A 22,332-nucleotide genomic window follows, 5' to 3' on the forward strand; every position below is an offset into this window, starting at 1 on the left:
CTTGGAAAAAGGTCTGTCCGCAAGTTCTCTAAAGGGACAGATATCTGCTCTATCTGTTTCTCCAACATAGGTGTGTCCGGTCCACGGCGTCATCCTTACTTGTGGGATATTCTCTTCCCCAACAGGAAATGGCAAAGAGCCCAGCAAAGCTGGTCACATGATCCCTCCTAGGCTCCGCCTACCCCAGTCATTCTCTTTGCCGTTGTACAGGCAACATCTCCACGGAGATGGCTTAGAGTTTTTTAGTGTTTAACAAATTGCTTGACATTCCTTTCAAGGGGAAAACACTCTTTGGCCCTGACTTGAAAGAGATTATCTCTGATATCACTGGGGGCAAGGGCCACGCCCTTCCTCAGGATAGGTCTTTTCAAGACCAAAAATAAACCTAAGTTTCGTCCCTTTCGCAGAAACGGATCAGCCCCAAGGGCTACGTCCTCTAAGCAGGAAGGTAATACTTCTCAAGCCAATCCAGCCTGGAGACCTATGCAAGGCTGGAACAAAGGAAAGCAGGCCAGGAAACCTGCCACTACTACCAAGACAGCATGAAATGCGGGCCCCCGATCCGGGACCGGATCTGATGGGGGGCAGACTCTCTCTCTTCGCTCAGGCTTGGGCAAGAGATGTTCTGGATCCTTGGGCGCTAGAAATAGTCTCCCAAGGTTATTCTCTGGAGTTCAAGGGGCTTCCTCCAAGGGGGAGGTTCCACAGGTCTCAGTTGTTTTCAGACCAATCTTAGATCTCAAGATCTTGGACAAGTTTCTCAAGGTTCCATCGTTCAAGATGGAAACCATTCGAACACTTCTTCCTTCCATCCAGGAAGGTCAATTCATGACCAAGGTGGATTTCAAGGATGCGTATCTACATATTCCTATCCACAAGGAACATCATCGGTTCCTAAGGTTTGCATTCCTGGACAAGCATTTCCAGTTCGTGGCGTTTTCTTTCGGATTAGCCACTGCTCCTAGGATTTTCTCATAGGTACTAGGGTCCCTTCTGGCGGTGCTAAGACCAAGGGGCATTGCTGTAGTACCTTACTTGGACGACATTCTGATTCGAGCGTCGTCCCTTCCTCAAGTAAAGGCTCACACGGACATTGTCCTGGCCTTTCTCAGATCTCACGGATGGAAAGTGAACGTGGAAAAGAGTTCTCTATCTCCGTCAACGAGGGTTCCCTTCTTGGGAACTATAATAGACTCCTTAGAAATGAGGATTTTTCTGACAGAAGCCAGAAAAACAAAACTTCTAGACTCTTGTCGGATACTTCATTCCGTTCCTCTTCCTTCCATGGCGCAGTGCATGGAAGTGATAGGTTTGATGGTAGCGGCAATGGACATAGTTCCTTTTGTGCGCATTCATCTAAGACCATTACAACTGTTCATGCTCAGTCAGTGGAATGGGGACTATTCAGACTTGTCTCCGAAGATACAAGTAAATCAGAGGACCAGAGACTCATTCCGTTGGTGGCTGTCCCTGGACAACCTGTCACAAGGGATGACCTTCCGCAGACCAGAGTGGGTCATTGTCACGACCGACGTCAGTCTGATGGGCTGGGGCGCGGTCTGGGGATCCCTGAAAGCTCAGGGTCTTTGGTCTCGGGTAGAATCTCTTCTACCGATAAATATTCTGGAACTGAGAGCGATATTCAATGCTCTCAAAGCTTGGCCTCAGCTAGCGAGGGCCAAGTTCATACATCAACCATCAGGGGGGAACAAGGAGTTCCCTAGCGATGGAAGAAGTGACCAAAATCATTCTATGGGCGGAGTCTCACTCCTGCCACCTGTCTGCTATCCACATCCCAGGAGTGGAAAATTGGGAAGCGGATTTTCTGAGTCGTCAGACATTGCATCCGGGGGAGTGGGAACTCCATCCGGAAATCTTTGCCCAAGTCACTCAACCGTGGGGCATTCCAGACATGGATCTGATGGCCTCTCGTCAGAACTTCAGAGTTCCTTACTACGGGTACAGATCCAGGGATCCCAAGGCGGCTCTAGTGGATGCACTAGTAGCACCTTGGACCTTCAAACTAGCTTATGTGTTCCCGCCGTTTCCTCTCATCCCCAGGCTGGTAGCCAGGATCAATCAGGAGAGGGCGTCGGTGATTTTGATAGCTCCTGCGTGGCCACGCAGGACTTGGTATGCAGATCTGGTGAATATGTCATCGGCTCCACCATGGAAGCTACCTTTGAGACGAGACCTTCTTGTTCTAGGTCCGTTCGACCCACTCCAGCTGACTGCTTGGAGATTGAACGCTTGATCTTATCAAAGCGAGGGTTCTCAGATTCTGTTATTAATACTCTTGTTCAGGCCTGAAAGCCTGTAACCAGAAAAATTACCACATAATTTGGTATATCTGTTGGTGTGAATCTGCAGGATTCCCTTGGGACAAGGTTAAGATTCCTAAGAGTCTATCCTTCCTTCGAGAAGGATTGGAAAAAGGATTATCTGCAAGTTCCTTGATGGGACAGATTTCTGCCTTGTCTGTGTTACTTCACAAAAAGCTGGCAGCTGTGCCAGATGTTCTAGCCTTTGTTCAGGCTCTGGTTAGAATCAAGCCTGTTTACAAAATTTTGACTCCTCCTTGGAGTCTCAACTTAGTTCTTTCAGTTCTTCAGGGGGTTCCGTTTGAACCCTTACATTCCGTTGATATTAAGTTATTATCTTGGAAAGTTTTGTTTTTGGTTGCAATTTCTTCTGCTAGAAGAGTTTCAGAATTATCTGCTCTGCAGTGTTCTTCTCCTTATCTGGTGTTCCATGCAGATAAGGTGGTTTTGCGTACTAAACCTGGTTTTCTTCCAAAAGTTGTTTCTAACAAAAACATTAACCAGGAGATAGTTGTGCCTTCTTTGTGTCCTAATCCAGTTTCAAAGAAGGAACGTTTGTTGCACAACTTGGATGTAGTTCGTGCTCTCAAATTTTACTTAGCAGCTACTAAGGATTTCAGACAAACTTTGTCTTTGTTTGTTGTTTATTCTGGTAAACGGAGAGGTCAAAAAGCAACTTCTACCTCTCTCTCCTTCTGGATTAAAAGCATTATCCGATTGGCTTATGAGACTGCCGGACGGCAGCCTCCTGAAAGAATCACAGCTCACTCCACTAGGGCTGTGGCTTCCACATGGGCCTTCAAGAACGAGGTTTCTGTTGATCAGATATGTAAGGCAGCGACTTGGTCTTCACTGCACACTTTTTCTAAATTTTACAAATTTGATACTTTTGCTTCTTCTGAGGCTATTTTTGGGAGAAAGGTTTTGCAAGCCGTGGTGCCTTCCATTTAGGTGACCTGATTTGCTCCCTCCCTTCATCCGTGTCCTAAAGCTTTGGTATTGGTTCCCACAAGTAAGGATGACGCCGTGGACCGGACACACCTATGTTGGAGAAAACAGAATTTATGTTTACCTGATAAATTACTTTCTCCAACGGTGTGTCCGGTCCACGGCCCGCCCTGGTTTTTTTTTAATCAGGTCTGATAATTTATTTTCTTTAACTACAGTCACCACGGTAACATATGGTTTCTCCTATGCAAATATTCCTCCTTAACGTCGGTCGAATGACTGGGGTAGGCGGAGCCTAGGAGGGATCATGTGACCAGCTTTGCTGGGCTCTTTGCCATTTCCTGTTGGGGAAGAGAATATCCCACAAGTAAGGATGACGCCGTGGACCGGACACACCGTTGGAGAAAGTAATTTATCAGGTAAACATAAATTCTGTTTTTGTTGCACAGACGTCTGGCGTCAGTGCCAGATATACAGGCGTTTGTACAGGCCCTAGTCAGAATCAAGCCTGTATACAGACCCATGACTCCTCCTTGGAGTCTAAACTTAGTTCTTTCAGTTCTTCAAGGGGTTCCGTTTGAACCTTTACATTCCATAGATATTAAGTTGTTATCTTGGAAAGTTTTATTTTTAGTTGCTATTTCTTCTGCTAGAAGAGTTTCTGAATTGTCTGCTTTGCAGTGTTCTTCTCCCTATCTGATATTCCATACAGATAAGGTAGTTTTACGTACTAAGCCTGGTTTTCTTCCAAAAGTGGTTTCCAACAGAAATATTAACCAGGAAATAGTTGTTCCTTCTCTGTGTCCGAATCCAGTGTCAAAGAAGGAACGTTTGTTACACAATCTAGATGTGGTCCGTGCTTTAAAATTCTATTTATAAGCAACAAAGGATTTTAGACAGACATCTTCCTTGTTTGTCGTCTATTCTGGTAAGAGGAGAGGTCAGAAAGCTACTGCTACCTCTCTTTCCTTTTGGCTGAAAAGCATCATCCGATTGGCTTATGAGACTGCCGGACGGCAGCCTCCTGAACGAATTACAGCTCACTCCACCAGAGCTGTGGCTTCCACATGGGCCTTCAAGAACGAGGCTTCTGTTGATCAGATATAAAGCCGTGGCCCTGGCTTTTTAGTCAGGTTTCAATTTTTTTATTTATGAACACTACAGTCACCACGGCACCCTATAGTTTCTCCTTTTTCTCCTGTCAGTCGAATGACTGGGGGGCGGAGCCAGAGGGGGGGCTATATGGACAGCTTTGCTGTGTGCTCTCTTTGCCATTTCCTGTAAGGGAAGAGAATATCCCACAAGTAAGGATGAAGCCGTGGACCGGACACACCGTAGGAGAAAGAAATTTATCAGGTAAGCATAAATTCTGTTTTTTCTGACAGAGGTCAGGATATCAAAGCTTTTAACTTCCTGCCGTGCTCTTAATTCCACTTCTCGGCCGTCAGTGGCTCAGTGTATGGAAATGATCAGCGTAATGGTAGCGGCAATGGACATAGTTCCGTTTGCCCGCCTACATCTCAGACCACTGCAACTTTGCATGCTCAACCAGTGGAATGGGGACTACACAGATTTGTCTCCTCTGTTAAATCTGGATAAATCTGGTGGTTATCTCTGGTCCATCTGTCCAGGGGAATGAGTTTCCGCAGGCCAGAGTGGACTATAGTGACAACAGATGCCAGCCTTCTGGGCTGGGGCGCAGTCTGGAACTCCCTGAAGGCTCAGGGTTCGTGGACTCAGGAGGAAGCCCTCCTTCCGATAAACATTCTGGAAACTAAGAGCGATATTCAATGCTCTTCAGGCTTGGCCTCATCTAGCTGCGGCCAGGTTCATCAGATTTTAGTCGGACAATATCACGACTGTAGCCTATATCAACCATCAGGGGGAACAAGGAGTCCCCTGGCAATGATGAAGGTTTCCAAGATAATTCTATGGGCAGAGGTTCACTCTTGCCATCTCTCAGCTATCCATATCCCAGGAGTAGAGAACTGGGAGGCGGATTTTTCATCCGGGGGAGTGGGAGCTCCATCCGGAGGTATTTGCCCAGCTGATTCAACTATGGGGCAAACCAGAACTGGATCTGATGGCGTCTCGTCAGAACGCCAAGCTTCCTTGTTACGGGTCCAGGTCAAGGGATCCCCAGGCAGCGCTGATAGATGCAGGGAGAGTCTTTCTGCAAAACCATCCCGACTCATATTAACAGCTCCATAAGCAATCAGCATTGACGAGTTTCGCTGCCTGCTTTCTACACTCAAGTCCATGTCAGGAGTGAGGCTACTAACTTTTAACACTTGAAGGGCCATGTTCCTGTTCCACGGCGTAGATTATGGTAAGATCTTTTAATTTTTTATTAATAATGATAACATAGAAGACAGGGTCACAGTGTGGCGCCTTTTTATCTTTACAGAATCCAGGATTAATATTTCTGGAAAGGGGGATTATCGAACGGGGGGGGGGTTATACATGATATTGTTTGTGTCATTGCTGCGTTATGTGCAAGATGAGGCTCTGGCAATGTATGGAACTTTCAGGTTACTTGCGGTAATCTTGCGTGACCATTTTTGGTGCATTTTTCCCTAGTGCAGGGGCGGTCCTGCCAGGCATTCCATGTGACTAGGTGTGTCTATCCTTCTCTGTTGATCTGTGGCGCAGGAGACGTAGCAGTTTCTGTTTTCCGGGTCCTAGGAGGTTGGTGAGTGCCCCGGCCATTGGTGGTCTAAAGGTGCCTTTTTGTAAATTAAATTAGTCTACCCATAAGCGCAAGCGATGGAGGACTCTGACGCGTTAGAGGGCTCTCCCTCCTTAACAAAGTCTCATTCCTTTGTTTATTGTAAGGAGGTACTGGTAGATCAGCCTGCTCAACTATGTTCCACATGCCTTGATAAAGTTACAACATCTAAATGTAAACGTATGTCTAGTGTTACTGAGCCGTCCACCTCTGAGGGTTCTTCGTCCCGGGAGGTGCGTTCCCTACATTCATCTCCAACTGCACATGCATCGCCCTGGGGTCCAACCGTTACTCCTTCGGGAGAGATTAGTTGGTCTTCAGACTTTGCGGACCAACTGGAATCAGCGGTTTCAAAAGTGATCCATGCCTTACCACGCAAGCGTAGGGTTTATCATAGCAGCCCAGCCCAGGGTTTGTCCTCGCCAATGGAAGATCCAGAGGCTCTATACCATGACAAGGCCCACTCCGACTCTTCGGAGGAGGCCCCTGCTGGGTCGGAGTCCGTGTAATCTAAACCTCCGGTGGAGGAGGAGCCTGGTTATAGGTTTAGGATGGGGAATCTGCGCTTTCTGCTTCGGCAGGTGCTTGCTACTCTGGAGGTTCCGGAACCTGCGATTCCTAAACTTGACAAGGTATACGAGAACAGGGTAGCACCTCAGTCTTTCCCTGTTCCCGTTAAGATGGCTAATATTATTAAGAACGAATGGGAGCGATTAAGTTCTTCCTTTTCCCCTTTTTCTTCCTTTAAGAAACTGTTAACCGTTCCGTACTCTCAGTCTGAGCTGTGGGTGACCATCCCTATGGTGGATGGGGCTATCTCTATGCTCACGACGTGGACGACTATTCCCCTTGTGTATAGTTCGTTGTTTAAAGAGCCCATGGATAAAAACCTGTTGCGAAAGATGTTTCAGCACACGGGGTTTGTTTTTCAGCCAGCAGCGGCCGTTGCAGCGGTCGCTGGAGCTGCGACATATTGGTGTGAATCCCTGTGTGAAATGGTCAAGGGAGAGACATCCATCGACAAGATACAGGAGAAGATTAATGCGCTGAAGGTCGCCTATTCTTTCATCTGTGATGCCAATATACAAATTATTCGCCTCAATGCTAAGGTGTCAGGTTTTTCTGTTTTAGCATGCAGGGCTCTGTAGCTAAAATCTTGGTCTGCGGACATGACCTCTAAATCGAGGCTGTTGTCCCTGCCTTTTCAAGGAAAGATCCTGTTCGGTCCGGGATTGGATTCAATCATATCCACGGTTACGAGAGGCAAGGGAGCTTTCCTACCGCAGGATAAGAAGGCTAAGCCTAAGGGATCTACTTTTCATCTCTTTCGTGTAGACAAGGCCCAGCGCCAGCAACCCTCCGCGAAAGCGGACCAATCCAAGGGATCTTGGAAGCCGGCTCAATCTTGGAACAGGTCTAAGCAGAGCAAGAAGCCCGCCGAGACCAAATCGGCAGGAAAAGGCGGCCCCCGATCACGTAGGGGGCAGATTATCTCAAATGTCAGACGCATGGTTGCAGGACGTTCAGGACCCCTGGGTTCTAGAAGTTGTCTCCCAGGGTTACAGTATAGGGTTCAGATCCCATCCGCCTGAGGGCAGATTCTTCCTGTCAAACCTGTCTTCAAGACCAGAGAAGAGAGAGACCTTTCTAGAGTGTGTGAGAGATCTCGCCTCTCTCAGGGTTATCGTACCAGTACCCCTAGCAGAATTGGGTCTAGGGTACTATTCCAACCTTTTTATGGTTCCAAAGGAGGAGGGCACATTCTGCCCTATTCTGGACCTAAAGTGTTTAAACAAGTTTCTGAGTGTTCCATCGTTCAAAATGGAAACGATCAGATCTATTCTGCCCCTAGTTCAAGAGGGACAGTTCATGACAACTGTAGACTTAAAGGACCCTTACCTTCATGTGCCAATTCACAGGGACCACTTCAGGTTCCTAAGATTTGCATTTCTGGACCAACACTTCCAGTTTGTGGCCCTTCATTTAGGTCTGGCAATGGCCCCGAGGGTGCTTGCAGTGGCCAGATCCAGGGGCATTGCGGTGGCACCTTACCTGGACGACATCCTAGTTCAGGCGCTGTCGCTCAGCCTCGCAGAGGATCATTCCAGGGCTCTTCTTCTTCTGCTCCAATCTCACGGTTGGAAGATCAACTCAGGAAAGAGTTCCCTGGTTCCCAGCAACATGGTGGAGTTCCTGGGCATGATAATAGACCTATGTCCATGAAGATATTTCTCACAGATCAGCGGCGATGGAACCTTGCGTCCACTGGTCTTGCCCTTCAGTCCTCCACAAGCCCGTCAGTGGCTCAATGTATGGAGGTGATAGGTCTCATGGTGTCAAGCATAGATGTCATCCCATTCGCCAGGTTCCATCTCAGACCTCTTCAATTGTGCATGTTGAGACGGTGGAACGTCGATCATTTAGATCTATCACAGCTGATATCCATGGATTCTCGGACTCGGAACTCCCTCTCTTGGCGGATCCGTCCGGAGCAACTGTCCATGGAGACATCCTTCTTGAGACCGTCCTGGGAGATTGTGACCACGGACGCCAGTCTGACAGGATGGGGAGCTGTTTGGGGTGCCAGGATGGCACAAGGAAAGTGGTCCAGTGAGTAGTCTCTCCTTCCGATCAACATCCTAGAACTACGAGCAATTTACAAGTCGGAGTCGGTCAGCTTCATCAGATTCCATACCGCCAACATTACCTCGATGGCTTACATCAACCATCAGGGGGGTACGAGGAGCTTCCTCTCGATGAGGGAGGTGTTTCGGATTCTGGAGTGGGCTGAGTCCCATGACTGCTCGCTCTCAGCGATTCACATTCCAGGTGTGGACAACTGTGAAGCGGACTTTCTCAGCAGACAATCCTTCCATCTGGGGGAATGGTCTCTTCACCCTGAGGTGTTTGCGGAGTGTTGTCATAGATGGGGAACGCTGGAGATAGATCTCATGGTGTCCAGACTCAATTGCAAGCTACCTCGATACGGGTCGAGGTCCAGGGATCCCCAGGCAGAGTTGATAGATGCCTTAGTGGTTCCTTGGGGATTCAGCCTAGCTTACATTTTTCCACCGTTACCACTTCTACCTCGCGTAGTGGCACGCATCAAACAGGAGTGGGCCCCGGCCATTCTGATTGCTCCTTTGTGGCCGTGGATCTGGTGGGGATGTCATCCTCTCCGCCGTGGAGGTTACCCTGTCGCAGGGATCTGCTGTCACAGGGCCCCTTTCAACATCAAAATCAAGATTCTCTGAGGCAGACTGCATGGAGATTGAAAGCCTGGTCTTAGCCAAGAGAGGCTTTTCTGACAGTGTGATTGATACTCTAATTCAGGCAAGGAAGCCAGTCACTACCATAAGGTGTGGAGGACTTGTCCTGGTGTAAGAAGCATGGATATCCTTGGCATAAGGTAAAGATATCCAGAATTCTGTCCTTTCTCCAAGATGGTTTGGAGAAGGGTCTTGCCGCTAGTTCCTTAAAGGGACAGATTTTGGCATTTTCAGTTTTGTTGCATAGGAGACTCACTGAGCTCCCTGACATCCAATCTTTTGTTCAGACTCTGTCTAGAATCAGGCCTGTCTTTAGTTCTATCTTCAGGCTGCAAAGGATTTCAGACAGTCTACATCACTTTTTGTGGTGTATTCTGGGAAGCGCATGGGGCAAAGGGCCTCTGCTACTTCTTTGCCTTTTTGGTTGAGGAGCTTGATTCGCTTGGCTTATGAGGCAGCGGGACATAAGCCTTCTCAGAGGATCACTGCTCATTCAACTAGAGCTGTGGCTTCGTCTTGGGCCTTCAAGAATGTGGCCTCTATGGAGCAAATCTGTAAGGCGGCTACCTGGTCCTCCTTACATACTTTTACAAAGTTTTACAAATTTGACGTTTTTGCTTTTGCGGAAGCTGTTTTTGGGAGAAAGGTTTTGCAGGCTGTGGTGTCCTCAGATTAGGGTCCGCCTTTTTACCCTCCCGGTTTTTTTCAGTGTCCTCTAGAGCTTGGGTATATGCTCCCAACAGTAATGAATGAAGCCGTGGACTCTCCTCCCCTTTAGATGGAAAACATAAATTATGCTTACCTGATAATTTCATTTCAATTCAATCGAGGGGAGGAGAGTCGACGGCTCCCGCCCGTATCTCTGTGGGTCGGACCTAAATTTAATAATCTTCTGGCAGCTTTTATACCCTGATATTTCTCCTACTGTCCCTGTTTCCCTCGGCAGAATGACTGGGGGATGAGGGAAGTGGGGGAGGTTTTTAAGCCTTTGGCTGGGGTGTCTTTGCCTCCTCCTGGTGGCCAGGTTCTTAATTCCCAATAGTAATGAATGAAGCCATGGACTCTTCTCCCCTCAATGAAATGAAATTATCAGGTAAGCATAATTTATGTTTTTAAAATTATATCATTGGCTTAAATATAGAAGAAATAAGAGTAAAGTTGTAGTCTCCATAAAGTAATTGGTACCACCATGTTGTGACTAGGTTTAATTAGATCTCTTTTGTCAAGATATATCTATTTTATTTTCACTAAAGTAGTTAACTTCACCTCCGGTCTGCTCTTGAGGAATATATATAAAATATACCTTAGTTGCTATCTTCTGTACAGGTTTTAACAAATATTGTCCTGGTTTTTTTTCCATTTGCTTGGTGGTTATAGAGGGTATTGATGCACTAGATAATTATTCTTAGGTTACTGGTGTTTTCTATCTTGTGGTAAGGCCTTACATGGGACTTGTGTACGTGTACACTATGACAAAGAACTTAATATTTTAACATACTTATAAATTATAATCCTTGGCACTTTTTAATTTCTGGTTTGTGGTGATGTTGCTCTGAGGGACATGGCTATGCATTTGTAAATTCATACAGGAAGCTTAAAGAATAAGCGTTAAACCACACACAAAAAATAGTCCTACTTTTTCAAGTTGCTTCTTAACTTAGAAACATGAAACCCCACATTTTTCATTACTCAGTTACAACATATTTCTATTATCTAATTTGCTCTGTTCTCCTGGTATCCTTTGTTGAAAAGTATACAGTTTCAGCTAGCTGCTGATCTTGTTGTTTGCTTACCAAAAGTCTTCAGCTAGCTCCCAGTAGTCCATTGCTGCTCCTACAATTAAAGGGACAGTCTAGTCAAAATTAAACTTTCATGATTCAGATAGGGCATGCAATTTTAAACAACTTTCCAATTTACTTCTATTATCTAATTTGCTCAATTCTTTAGATATCCTTTGTTGAAGAAATAGCAATGTACATGTGTGAGCCAATCACACAAGGCCTTTATGTGCAGCAACCAATCAGCAGCTACTGAGCATATCTAGATATGCTTTTAAGCAAGTGATATCAAGAGAATAAAGCAAATTAGATAATAGAAGTAAATTAGAAAGTTGTTTAAAATGACATGCTCTTTCTAAATCATGAAAGAAAAAAAATTGGGTTTCATGTCCCTTTAAGGATATCAAGTGAATAAAGCAAAATTGATTATAGAAGTAAATTGGAAAGTTGTTCAAACATAAATGCTCTATTTGAATAATGAAATAATAATATTGGGTTTCATGTTCCTTTAAATACACTTTGGTCTAGATATTGAATGTTCCATCACTTTAACACTTTGAGTGCTTTAAACAGGAATTCAATTTAAAATAAGCGGTGTAGAATAGTGGGAACAATAGTATATGGTGTAGGGGGAATGCTAGTTAACATACACAAAGTACTTCTTTCTGCAAGACAAAGGAGATTTCGCTTTTAAAGTTTTTATCTTCATGCAGGTGAATCCCGGGGTTAACAATGGTTGGCCATGACTCCTGACAATCAGGATGGGAAGCAATCTCTTATCAGAATCTAATGCAAGAGCTATACATTAAATGCTCTATCCAAAATTAGGAACGTTTAATTTTGTATTTTACTGTCCTTTTAAACAACTTTCTAAATCACTTCTATTATCAAATTGTCTTCATGTTCTTGGTATCCTGTGTTGAAGAGTAGGTAGAGCTAACTTAACATATCTGGTGAGCCAATGATAAGAGCCATATATGAGCAGCCACCAATAACCAGTCAGCCTCAGTAGTGCAGTGCTTCTCATGAGACTAATAGGTCTACTCTTCAACAAAGTATACCAAGAGAAAGAAGCTCATTAGATAATAAAAGTAAATTGGAAAGTTGTTTAAAATTAGCTCTTTTTAAAGTTTAATTTTGATTTTTCTATCCCTTTTAATAAGTTGTCTATAATAGTAGAGACTTTGTCTTTAATATCCGAATGAGAAAAGTAAGGGGACTTCAGATTTTAGTTATTTATGAAACTATGAAGCACATTTACCTAAGCAAATATTTGTGAGTAAGGTTTGTCCGGTGTAGTGTAGAAATCTGCGACCCTTCGGAATGTGCGACCGTGACGTCACCACATTCCTGAGCAGACACATGACGGGTCGCAGGAATCTGACAGAACAGCTGTCTACACCGCCATACATTTTAGAGGAAAGAACCAGGAAAGTGTAAGCTGAAAAGCTAAGCATTCAAGACATATGTAAATATATAAATGAAAGTCAGAAACACAGCTGTTCTTTTTCAAGAGACCATTCTCACTGAATAGCAAACATCAATGCTTTAAGAGACCGCAATTTATCCTCTGGTATACATGTGCCAGATGCCTACACTGCTGAAGGATAGAAATGATTCTCCATAGAAAATATTGTCAGATATGGAAAAATGTTCTGAAAGCAGAGTAAAGAACATCACTTACAGGTACAGTGCAGAGTTGTGTTTTAAATCGGAGCTTAATGCATTTGCTTAAACCTTAGGAGTTAGCACAAACATTTAGGTGCAATAACATTTTGGTGTTTGTGTGTAGGTATTTTTGTGCATATTCATAATATAATGTAATATAACAACAACAATCACCTAGATTACAAGCTTTGCGTGCTATAGTGAAATTAACGAATGCAACAAAAGTTGCCTTATTTAACCCCCTATAGCGCAGCCATTACAAGCTTTCAAACAGCCGGCTTGTGCGTGCGTTATTGTGCTTTTATCTCCATACCGCACACAATTCAAGTGCTGTTTTGACATGCTCGTGCATGCTTTCTCCATAGACCTCAATGGAGAGAGCGGGTCAGAAAAAAGTCAAACACCTACGATCGCGGAAAGAAAATCTCCGTAACGCAGCCCCATTGATGTCTATGGGAAAAAAAACTAGCATTTAAACCTAACACCCTAACATAAACCCAGAGTCTAAACACCCCTAATCTGCCGCCCCGACATCGCTGCCACTAAATAAAGTTATTAACCCCTAAACCTCTGGCCTCCCACATAACTACTACTAAATAAACCTATTAACCCCTAAACCGCCAGCCCCCCACATAACAACCACCTAAATTAAACTATTAACCTTAACGTAACCCTAACCCTAACACCCTTTAACTTTAACATAATTAAAATAGAGCTAAGCTAAAGTTACAATTATTAACTAAATAATACCTATTTAAAACTAAAGACATACTTACCTGTGAAAAAAACCCTAAGCTAGCTACAATATAACTAATAGTTATATTGTAGCTAGCTTAGGTTTTATTTTTATTTCACAGTTAAGTTTTTGTATTTATTTTAACTAGGTAGACTAGTTTAGAAAAGATTTATTAACTATTTACTAACTACTTAGTTAAAATAAATACAAACTGACATGTCAAATAAAACCTAAGCTGCCTTACACTAAAACCTAACATTACAAAAAAAGAAAAAAACACTAAAATTACAAAACAGAAAAAAACACACAAATTACAAAAAATAACAAACAAAATTATACAAAACAATTAAAATTATTCCTATTCTAATACCATTTAAAAAAATAAATAAAAAAACACGCCAAAATAAAAAAATACCCTAATCTATAATAAACTACAAAGGGCCCTTAAAAGGGCCTTTTGGGGGCCCTTAAAAGGACCTTTTGTAGGGCATTGCCCTAAAGTCAACAGCTCTTTTGTTACAAAACAAAACAAAACAAATGCCCCCTAACAGTATACAAACCCCCACCCCCCAAACCCACAAAGTAAAACATAATCTACCCATTGCCCTGAAAAGGGAATTTGTATGGGCATTGCCCTTAATAGGGCATTTAGCTCTTTTGCTGCCCAAGCCCTAATCTAAAAATAAAAACCCACCCCAAAATGAAAAAAATACATTATACAAAATAACAAACAAATCAAAAATAATAAAAAATATTCCTATTCTAATACCCATTTAAAAAAAAAAAAACACCCCAAAATAAAAAAAACTCATCTAGAATAAACTACCAATAGCCTTTAAAAGGGCCTTTCTTTCATGTAATTAGCAAGAGTCCATGAGCTAGTGACGTATGGGATATACATTCCTACCAGGAGGGGCAAAGTTTCCCAAACCTCAAAATGCCTATAAATACACCCCTCACCACACCCACAAATCAGTTTTACAAACTTTGCCTCCTATGGAGGTGGTGAAGTAAGTTTGTGCTAGATTCTACGTTGATATGCGCTCCGCAGCAGGTTGGAGCCCGGTTTTCCTCTCAGCGTGCAGTGAATGTCAGAGGGATGTGAGGAGAGTATTGCCTATTTGAATTCAATGATCTCCTTCTACGGGGTCTATTTCATAGGTTCTCTGTTATCGGTCGTAGAGATTCATCTCTTACCTCCCTTTTCAGATTGACGATATACTCTTATTTATATACCATTACCTCTGCTGATTTTCGTTTCAGTACTGGCTTGGCTTTCTACAACATGTAGATGAGTGTCCTGGGGTAAGTAAATCTTATTTTCTGTGACACTCTAAGCTATGGTTGGGCACTTTTTTATAAAGTTCTAAATATATGTATTCAAACATTTATTTGCCTTGACTCAGGATGTTCAGCATTCCTTATTTCAGACAGTCAGTTTCATATTTGGGATAATGCATATGAATAAATCAATTTTTTTCTTACCTTAAAAATTTGACTTTTTCCCTGTGGGCTGTTAGGCTCGCGGGGGCTGAAAATGCTTCATTTTATTGCGTCATTTTATTGCGCGGACTTTTTTGGCACAAATTTTTTTTTTCTGTTTCCGGCGTCTTACGTGTCGCCGGAAGTTGCGTCCTTTTTGACGTTCTTTTGCGCCAAAGTGTCGGCGTTCTGGATGTGGCGTCATTTTTGGCGCCAAAAGCATTTAGGCGCCAAATAATGTGGGCGTCATTTTTGGCGCTAAAAAAATATGGGCGTCACTATTGTCTCCACATTATTTAAGTCTCATTTTTTATTGCTTCTGGTTGCTAGAAGCTTGTTCACTGCCATTTTTTTCCCATTCCTGAAACTGTCATTTAAGGAATTTGATCAATTTTGCTTTATATGTTGTTTTTTCTATTACATATTGCAAGATGTCCCACGTTGAAACTGAGTCAGAAGATACTTCTGGAAAATCGCTGCCTGGGGCTGGAGCTACCAAAGCTAAGTGTATCTACTGTAAACTTATGGTATCTGTTCCTCCAGCTGTTGTTTGTACTGTTTTGTCATGACAAACTGTTAATGCAGATAATATTTCCTTTAGTACTGTTACATTACCTGTTGCTGTTCTGTCAGCATCTAATACTCAGAGTGTTCCTGATAACATAAGAGATTTTGTTTCTAAATCCATTAAGAAGGCTATGTCTGTTATTCCTCCTTCTAGTAAACGTAAAAAGTCTTTTAAAACTTCTCATTTTTCAGATGAATTTTTAAATGAACATCATCATTCTGATTCTGATAATGGTTCTTCTGGTTCAGAGGATTCTGTCTCAGAGGTTGATGCTGATAAATCTTCATATTTTTTTAAAATGGAATTTATTCGTTCTTTACTTAAAGAAGTCCTAATTGCATTAGAAATTGAGGATTCTGGTCCTCTTGATACTAAATCTAAATGTTTAGATAAGGTTTTTAAATCTCCTGTAGTTATTCCAGAAGTTTTTCCTGTCCCTAGTGCTATTTCTGAAGTAATTTCCAGGGAATGGAATAATTTGGGTAATTCATTTACTGCTTCTAAACGTTTTAAGCAATTATATCCTGTGCCATCTGACAGATTAGAGTTTTGGGACAAAATCCCTAAAGTTGATGGGGCTGTCTCTACTCTTGTTATGCGTACTACTATTCCTACGGCAGATGGTATTTCCTTTAAGGATCCTTTAGATAGGAAAATTGAATCCTTTCTAAGAAAAGCTTACTTGTGTTCAGGTAATCTTCTTAGACCTGCTATATCTTTAACGGATGTTGCTGCAGCTTCATCTTTTGGTTAGAAGCTTTAGCGCAACAAGTAACAGATCATAATTCTCATAGCATTTTTATTCTTCTTCAACATGCTAATAATTTTATTTGTGATGCCATCTTTGATATCATTAGAGTTGATGTCAGGTATATGTCTCTAGCTATTTTAGCTAGAAGAGCTTTATGGCTTAAAACTTGGAATGCTGATATGTCTTTTAAGTCTACTCTGCTTTCCCTTTCTTTCCAGGGTAATAATCATTTTCGTTCCTTTCGTCACAACAAGGAACAAAAACCTGATCCTTCATCCTCAGGAGCGGTATCAGTTTGGAAACCATCTCCAGTCTGGAATAAATCCAAGCCTTTTAGAAAATCAAAGCCAGCTCCTAAGTCCACATGAAGGTGCGGCCCTCATTCCAGCTCAGCTGGTAGGGGGCAGATTACATTTTTTCAAAGAAATTTGGATCAATTCCGTTCACAATCTTTGGATTCAGAACATTGTTTCAGAAGGGTACAGAATTGGCTTCAAGATAAGGCCTCCTGCAAAGAGATTTTTTCTTTCCCGTGTCCCAGTAAACCCAGCGAAGGCTCAAGCATTTCTGAAATGTGTTTCAGATCTAGAGTTGTCTGGAGTAATTTTGCCAGTTCCAGTTCTGGAACAGGGACTGGGGTTTTTATTCAAATCTCTTCATTGTACCAAAGAAGGAAAGTTCCTTCAGACCAGTTCTGGATCTAAAAATATTGAATCGTTATGTAAGGATACCAACATTCAAAATGGTAACTGTAAGGACTATCCTGCCTTTTGTTCAACAAGGGCATTATATGTCTACAATAGATTTACAGGATGCATATCTGCATATTCCGATTCATCCAGATCACTATCAGTTTCTGAGATTCTCTTTCCTAGACAAGCATTACCAGTTTGTGGCTCTGCCGTTTGGCCTAGCTACAGCTCCAAGAATTTTTACGAAGGTTCTCGGTGCCCTTCTGTCTGTAATCAGAGAACAGGGTATTCTGGTATTCCTTATTTGGACAATATCTTGGTACTTGCTCAGTCTTCACATTTAGCAGAATCTCATACGAATCGACTTGTGTTGTTTCTTCAACATCATGGTTGGAGGATCAATTTACCAATCAGTTCATTGATTCCTCAGACTCAGGTAACCTTTTTAGGTTTTCAGATAGATTCAGTGTCCATGACTCTATCTTTGATAGACATGAGACGTCTAAAATTGATATCAGCTTGTCGAAACCTTCAGTCACAATCTTTCCCTTCGGTAGCCTTATGCATGGAAATTCTAGGTCTTATGACTGCGGCATCGGATGCGATCCCCTTTGCTCGTTTTCACATGCGGCCTCTTCAGCTCTGTATGCTGAACCAGTGGTGCAGGGATTACACAAAGATATCTCAATTAATATCTTTAAAACCGATTGTACGACACTCTCTAACGTGGTGGACAGATCGCCATCGTTTAGTTCAGGGGGCTTCTTTTGTTCTTCCGACCTGGACTGTAATTTCAACAGATGCAAGTCTTACAGGTTGGGGAGCTGTGTGGGGGTCTCTGACAGTACAAGGGGTTTGGGAATCTCAGGAGGTGAGATTACCGATCAATATTTTGGAACTCCGTGCAATTTTCAGAGCTCTTCAGTCTTGGCCTCTTCTAAAGAGAGAATCGTTCATTTGTTTTCAGACAGACAATGTCACAACTGTGGCATACATCAATCATCAAGGAGGGACTCACAGTCCTCTGGCTATGAAAGAAGTATCTCGAATTCTGGTATGGGCGGAATCCAGCTCCTGTCTAGTTTCTGGGGTTCATATCCCAGGTATAGACAATTGGGAAGCGGATTATCTCAGTCGCCACACGTTACATCCGGGCGAATGGTCTCTTCTCCCAGAGGTATTTCTTCAGATTGTTCAAATATGGGGTCTTCCAGAAATAGATCTGATGGCTTCTCATCTAAACAAGAAACTTCCCAGATATCTGTCCAGATCCAGGGATCTTCAAGCGGAAGCAGTGGATGCGTTGTCACTTCCTTGGAAGTATCATCCTGCATATATCTTTCCGCCTCTAGTTCTTCTTCCAAGAGTAATCTCCAAGATTCTGAAGGAATGCTCGTTTGTTCTGCTGGTGGCTCCAGCATGGCCTCACAGGTTTTGGTATGCGGATCTTGTCCGGATGGCCTCTTGCCAACCGTGGACTCTTCTGTTAAGACCAGACCTTCTGTCACAAGGTCCTTTTTTCCATCAGGATCTCAAATCCTTAAATTTAAAGGTATGGAGATTGAACGCTTGATTCTTAGTCAAAGAGGTTTCTCTGACTCTGTGATTTAATACTATGTTACAGGCTTGTAAATCTGTATCTAGGGAGATATATTATAGAGTCTGGAAGACTTATATTTCTTGGTGTCTTCTCATCATTTTTCCTGGCATTCTTTTAGAATTCCGAGAATTTTACAGTTTCTTCAGGATGGTTTGGATAAAGTTTTGTCTGCAAGTTCCTTGAAAAGACAAATCTCTGCTCTTTCTGTTCTTTTTCACAGAAAGATTGCTAATCTTCCTGATATTCATTGTTTTGTACAAGCTTTGGTTCATATAAAACCTGTCATTAAGTCAATTTATCCTCCTTGGAGTTTGAATTTGGTTCTGGGGGCTCTTCAAGCTCCTCCGTTTGAACCTATGCATTCTTTGGACATTAAATTACTTTCTTGGAAAGTTTTGTTCCTTTTGGCCATCTCTTCTGCCAGAAGAGTTTCTGTATTATCTGCTCTTTCTTGTGAGTCTCCTTTTCTGATTTTTCATCAGGATAAGGCGGTGTTGCGAACTTCTTTTCAATTTTTACCTAAGGTTGTGAATTCTAACAACATTAGTAGAGAAGTTGTGGTTCCTTCATTATGTCCTAATCCTAAGAATTTTAAGGAGAAATCATTGCATTCTTTGAATGTAGTTAGAGCTTTGAAATATTATGTTGAAGCTACTAAGAATTTCCGACAGACTTCTAATCTATTTGTTATCTTTTCCGGTTCTAGGAAAGGTCAGAAGGCTTCTGCCTTTTCTTTGGCATCTTGGTTGAAATCTTTAATTCATCATGCTTATGTCGAGTCGGGTAAAACTCTGCCTCAAAGGATTACAGCTCATTCTACTAGGTCAGTTTTTACTTCCTGGGCGTTTAGGAATGAAGCTTTGGTTGTTCAGATTTGCAAAGCAGCAACTTGGTCTTCTTCGCATACTTTTACTAAATTCTACCATTTTGATGTGTTTTCTTCTTCTGAAGCAGTTTTTGGTAGAAAAGTACTTCAGGCAGCTGTTTCAGTTTGATTCTTCTGCTTATAATTTCAGTTTTTTTCATTATAAGTTTTAAACTTTGTTTGGGTGTGGATTATTTTCAGCGGAATTGGCTGTCTTTATTTTATCCCTCCCTCTCTAGTGACTCTTGCGTGGAAGATCCACATCTTGGGTAGTCATTATCCCATACGTCACTAGCTCATGGACTCTTGCTAATTACATGAAAGAAAACATAATTTATGTAAGAACTTACCTGATAAATTCATTTCTTTCATATTAGCAAGAGTCCATGAGGCCCACCCTTTTTTGTGGTGGTTATGATTTTTTTGTATAAAGCACATTTATTCCAATTCCTTATATTTATGCTTCGCACTTTTTTCTTATCACCCCACTTCTTGGCTATTCGTTAAACTGATTTGTGGGTGTGGTGAGGGGTGTATTTATAGGCATTTTGAGGTTTGGGAAACTTTGCCCCTCCTGGTAGGAATGTATATCCCATACGTCACTAGCTCATGGACTCTTGCTAATATGAAAGAAATGAATTTATCAGGTAAGTTCTTACATAAATTATGTTTTTCTAGGGCATTGCCCTAAGTTAAACAGCTCTTTTACCAGAATTTTTTTTTTACAAAGACCCACTAACATTACAAACCCCCACCCTCCCAAACCCACAAAATAAAAAAAACTATCTAAAAAAACCTAATCTACCCATTGCCCTGAAAAGGTCATTTGTATGGACATTGCCCTTAAAAGGTCATTTAGCTATTTTGCTGCCCAAACCCTAATCTAAAAACTACCCAAAAAACCCTTAAAAAAATACCCCTAACACTAACTCCCGACGATCCACTTAGTTTTTTAAGTCCCGCTTGAACGATCTTCATCCGGGCGGCGAGAAGTCTTCATCCAGGCAGCGAGAAGTCTTCATCCAGGTGGCCTCTTCTATCTTCATCCAGGCGGTGAAGTCATCCAGGTGGCAAGAAGTCTTCATCCAGACGGCCTCTTCTATCTCGATCCTGGCGGCGCGGAGCGGATCCATCCTGAAGAAATCCGGTGTGGAGCATCCTCTTCATACGGTCGACGCTGTACACCGATTCTTCAATGAAAGGGAGCTGTTTCAAATCAGCCAATCGGATTTAAGCAGCTCTCATTCTATTGGATGATTCGTCATAATAACTTTAGTACAGTGGAGGCGATGTGGGTGGACAGCATATTAGGGGTTAATAATATTTAAATAGGGTTTGCGATGCGAGAGGGCGTCGGTTTAGAGGTTAATAACTTTATTATAGTAATAAAGATGTCTAGGAGTGGCAGATTATGGGTTAAGTTTAATATAGTATTTGTAAAGCGAGTGGACCTCGGTTTAGGGGTTAATAGGTAGTTTATGGGTTGTTTTATGCTAGTTTTGTTGCGTAAAACTCATAACTACTGCTTTTAGATTGCGAAACGGATCTTGTCGGTATAGGCTGCAACGCAAGCTTTTTAACCTGACCGCAAAACTCGTAATGTCATCGCTAAGGAAGTCCCATGAAAAAAACGTAATTTTTACACATGGGGGACTGACGTTGCAGTACAGGCTAAAAAGCTTGCGGTACAGCTATACCAACAAGACTTGTAATGGCTGTGGTGCTGTTTTAATGCTGAAATTACCATTTTTTTGAGCGTTAACTTAAAACCCAAACGCACAACTCGTAATCTAGCTGAATGTAATTTAAGAAAGTAAACGATTATAATTGAAAAGAATATAAATCATATAAATGTGTCTATCTCTCAATGTAAAATAACCTCTAAAAACTGCCACTAGCACTGAATCAGTGACCTATTGTTTGACACAACACAGAACCCTCTGAGTGTCGCATAACTACTGAGGCATTTACTGTGGGAAGAAGATTTCAGCGGAAGCTGGGGCAGACCTTCAAAGAAAATGGATGGTTGGGCATGAGTGCTACATTTGCTATAAGGGCAGACTTGCTAACTGTACTAATGGGGCAAATAGGATGTTGGGGAATTTTACTTGGTGCTATGGCAACCTGGTGCAACATGCTCTCCAAGCACTGTTTTACATTGTTTTTTTTCTGCATGGTAAGAATAAAAAATGCATTTCTAGCTTTCATTTTAATAGTGATAATAAAACATGAATCTAAGAACTTCAGTCTTCCATGGAATTTACCTCTGAGTTTATGGCTATTACCATTGCCTTCTTTCTTTTTATGTCTTAAATATGGCAGGCAAGCTGGCTAAAAGTCATATACTCTAGTTTATCATTTTTTCTTAATCCCCTTGGGTTAAACGAATGGGTAAATTGGATGCATTTTAATAAGATTTTGGAATTCACTTTTATTTTTTTAATTTGCATTAAGGATTGGTTTCTATTTCATAATGTTTTTGTTTTGGAGAAACACTCCTATACTCTCCTGTCAAGATCTCTGGATTGGGAATTGTTGATAAAATCCAGATTTTTTTTAAAAGCTAAAAATAACACGCTTGCTATTCCTACAATGACATGGGGTCAATGCAGACTCTGACTTGTGATGTAATCCAATCACATATTTTGGGCCAGCTTGCAAATGAGCACTCTGTGACAGGCTCTTGGGAGGGCTGCATTACAGCACTGTTATTTTGGAAGACAAATGCATTAATCATGATTGCAGACTTGAGAACGTTCAAGCGTGAAAAATAGAAATCGCAATGATGATGCATAATGTTAATGAGAAGCAGGTCTTACTTTGTAAGTTATATCATTTCAAGTGAACAGTAGACTGCTAACTAACCTCTCTCTATACTTGATAAGTAAAATGTTAGTAGAAAACGCACATGAAATTATTTGGAAAT

At 42.1% G+C, this 22,332-nt stretch overlaps 1 protein-coding gene across 9 annotated transcripts in view; it reads left to right on the forward strand.

Moving 5' to 3' along the window:
* Positions 1 to 22,332, forward strand: part of EPB41L3 (erythrocyte membrane protein band 4.1 like 3) — a 554,565-nt gene that overhangs the window by 152,602 nt on the left and 379,631 nt on the right. The window contains exon 1 of one of the 9 annotated variants that reach the window (XM_053714942.1): positions 12,436 to 12,730. The exons of the other annotated variants lie outside the window; for them this stretch is intronic. The gene's annotated coding sequence lies outside the window, so the exon portion shown is untranslated. Of the gene's footprint in view, positions 1 to 12,435; positions 12,731 to 22,332 lie in introns of those variants that run through there. 9 annotated transcript variants of the gene reach the window in all.

Source organism: Bombina bombina, chromosome 5, assembly GCF_027579735.1.
Source record: "Bombina bombina isolate aBomBom1 chromosome 5, aBomBom1.pri, whole genome shotgun sequence".
NCBI classification, from domain to species: domain Eukaryota; kingdom Metazoa; phylum Chordata; class Amphibia; order Anura; family Bombinatoridae; genus Bombina; species Bombina bombina.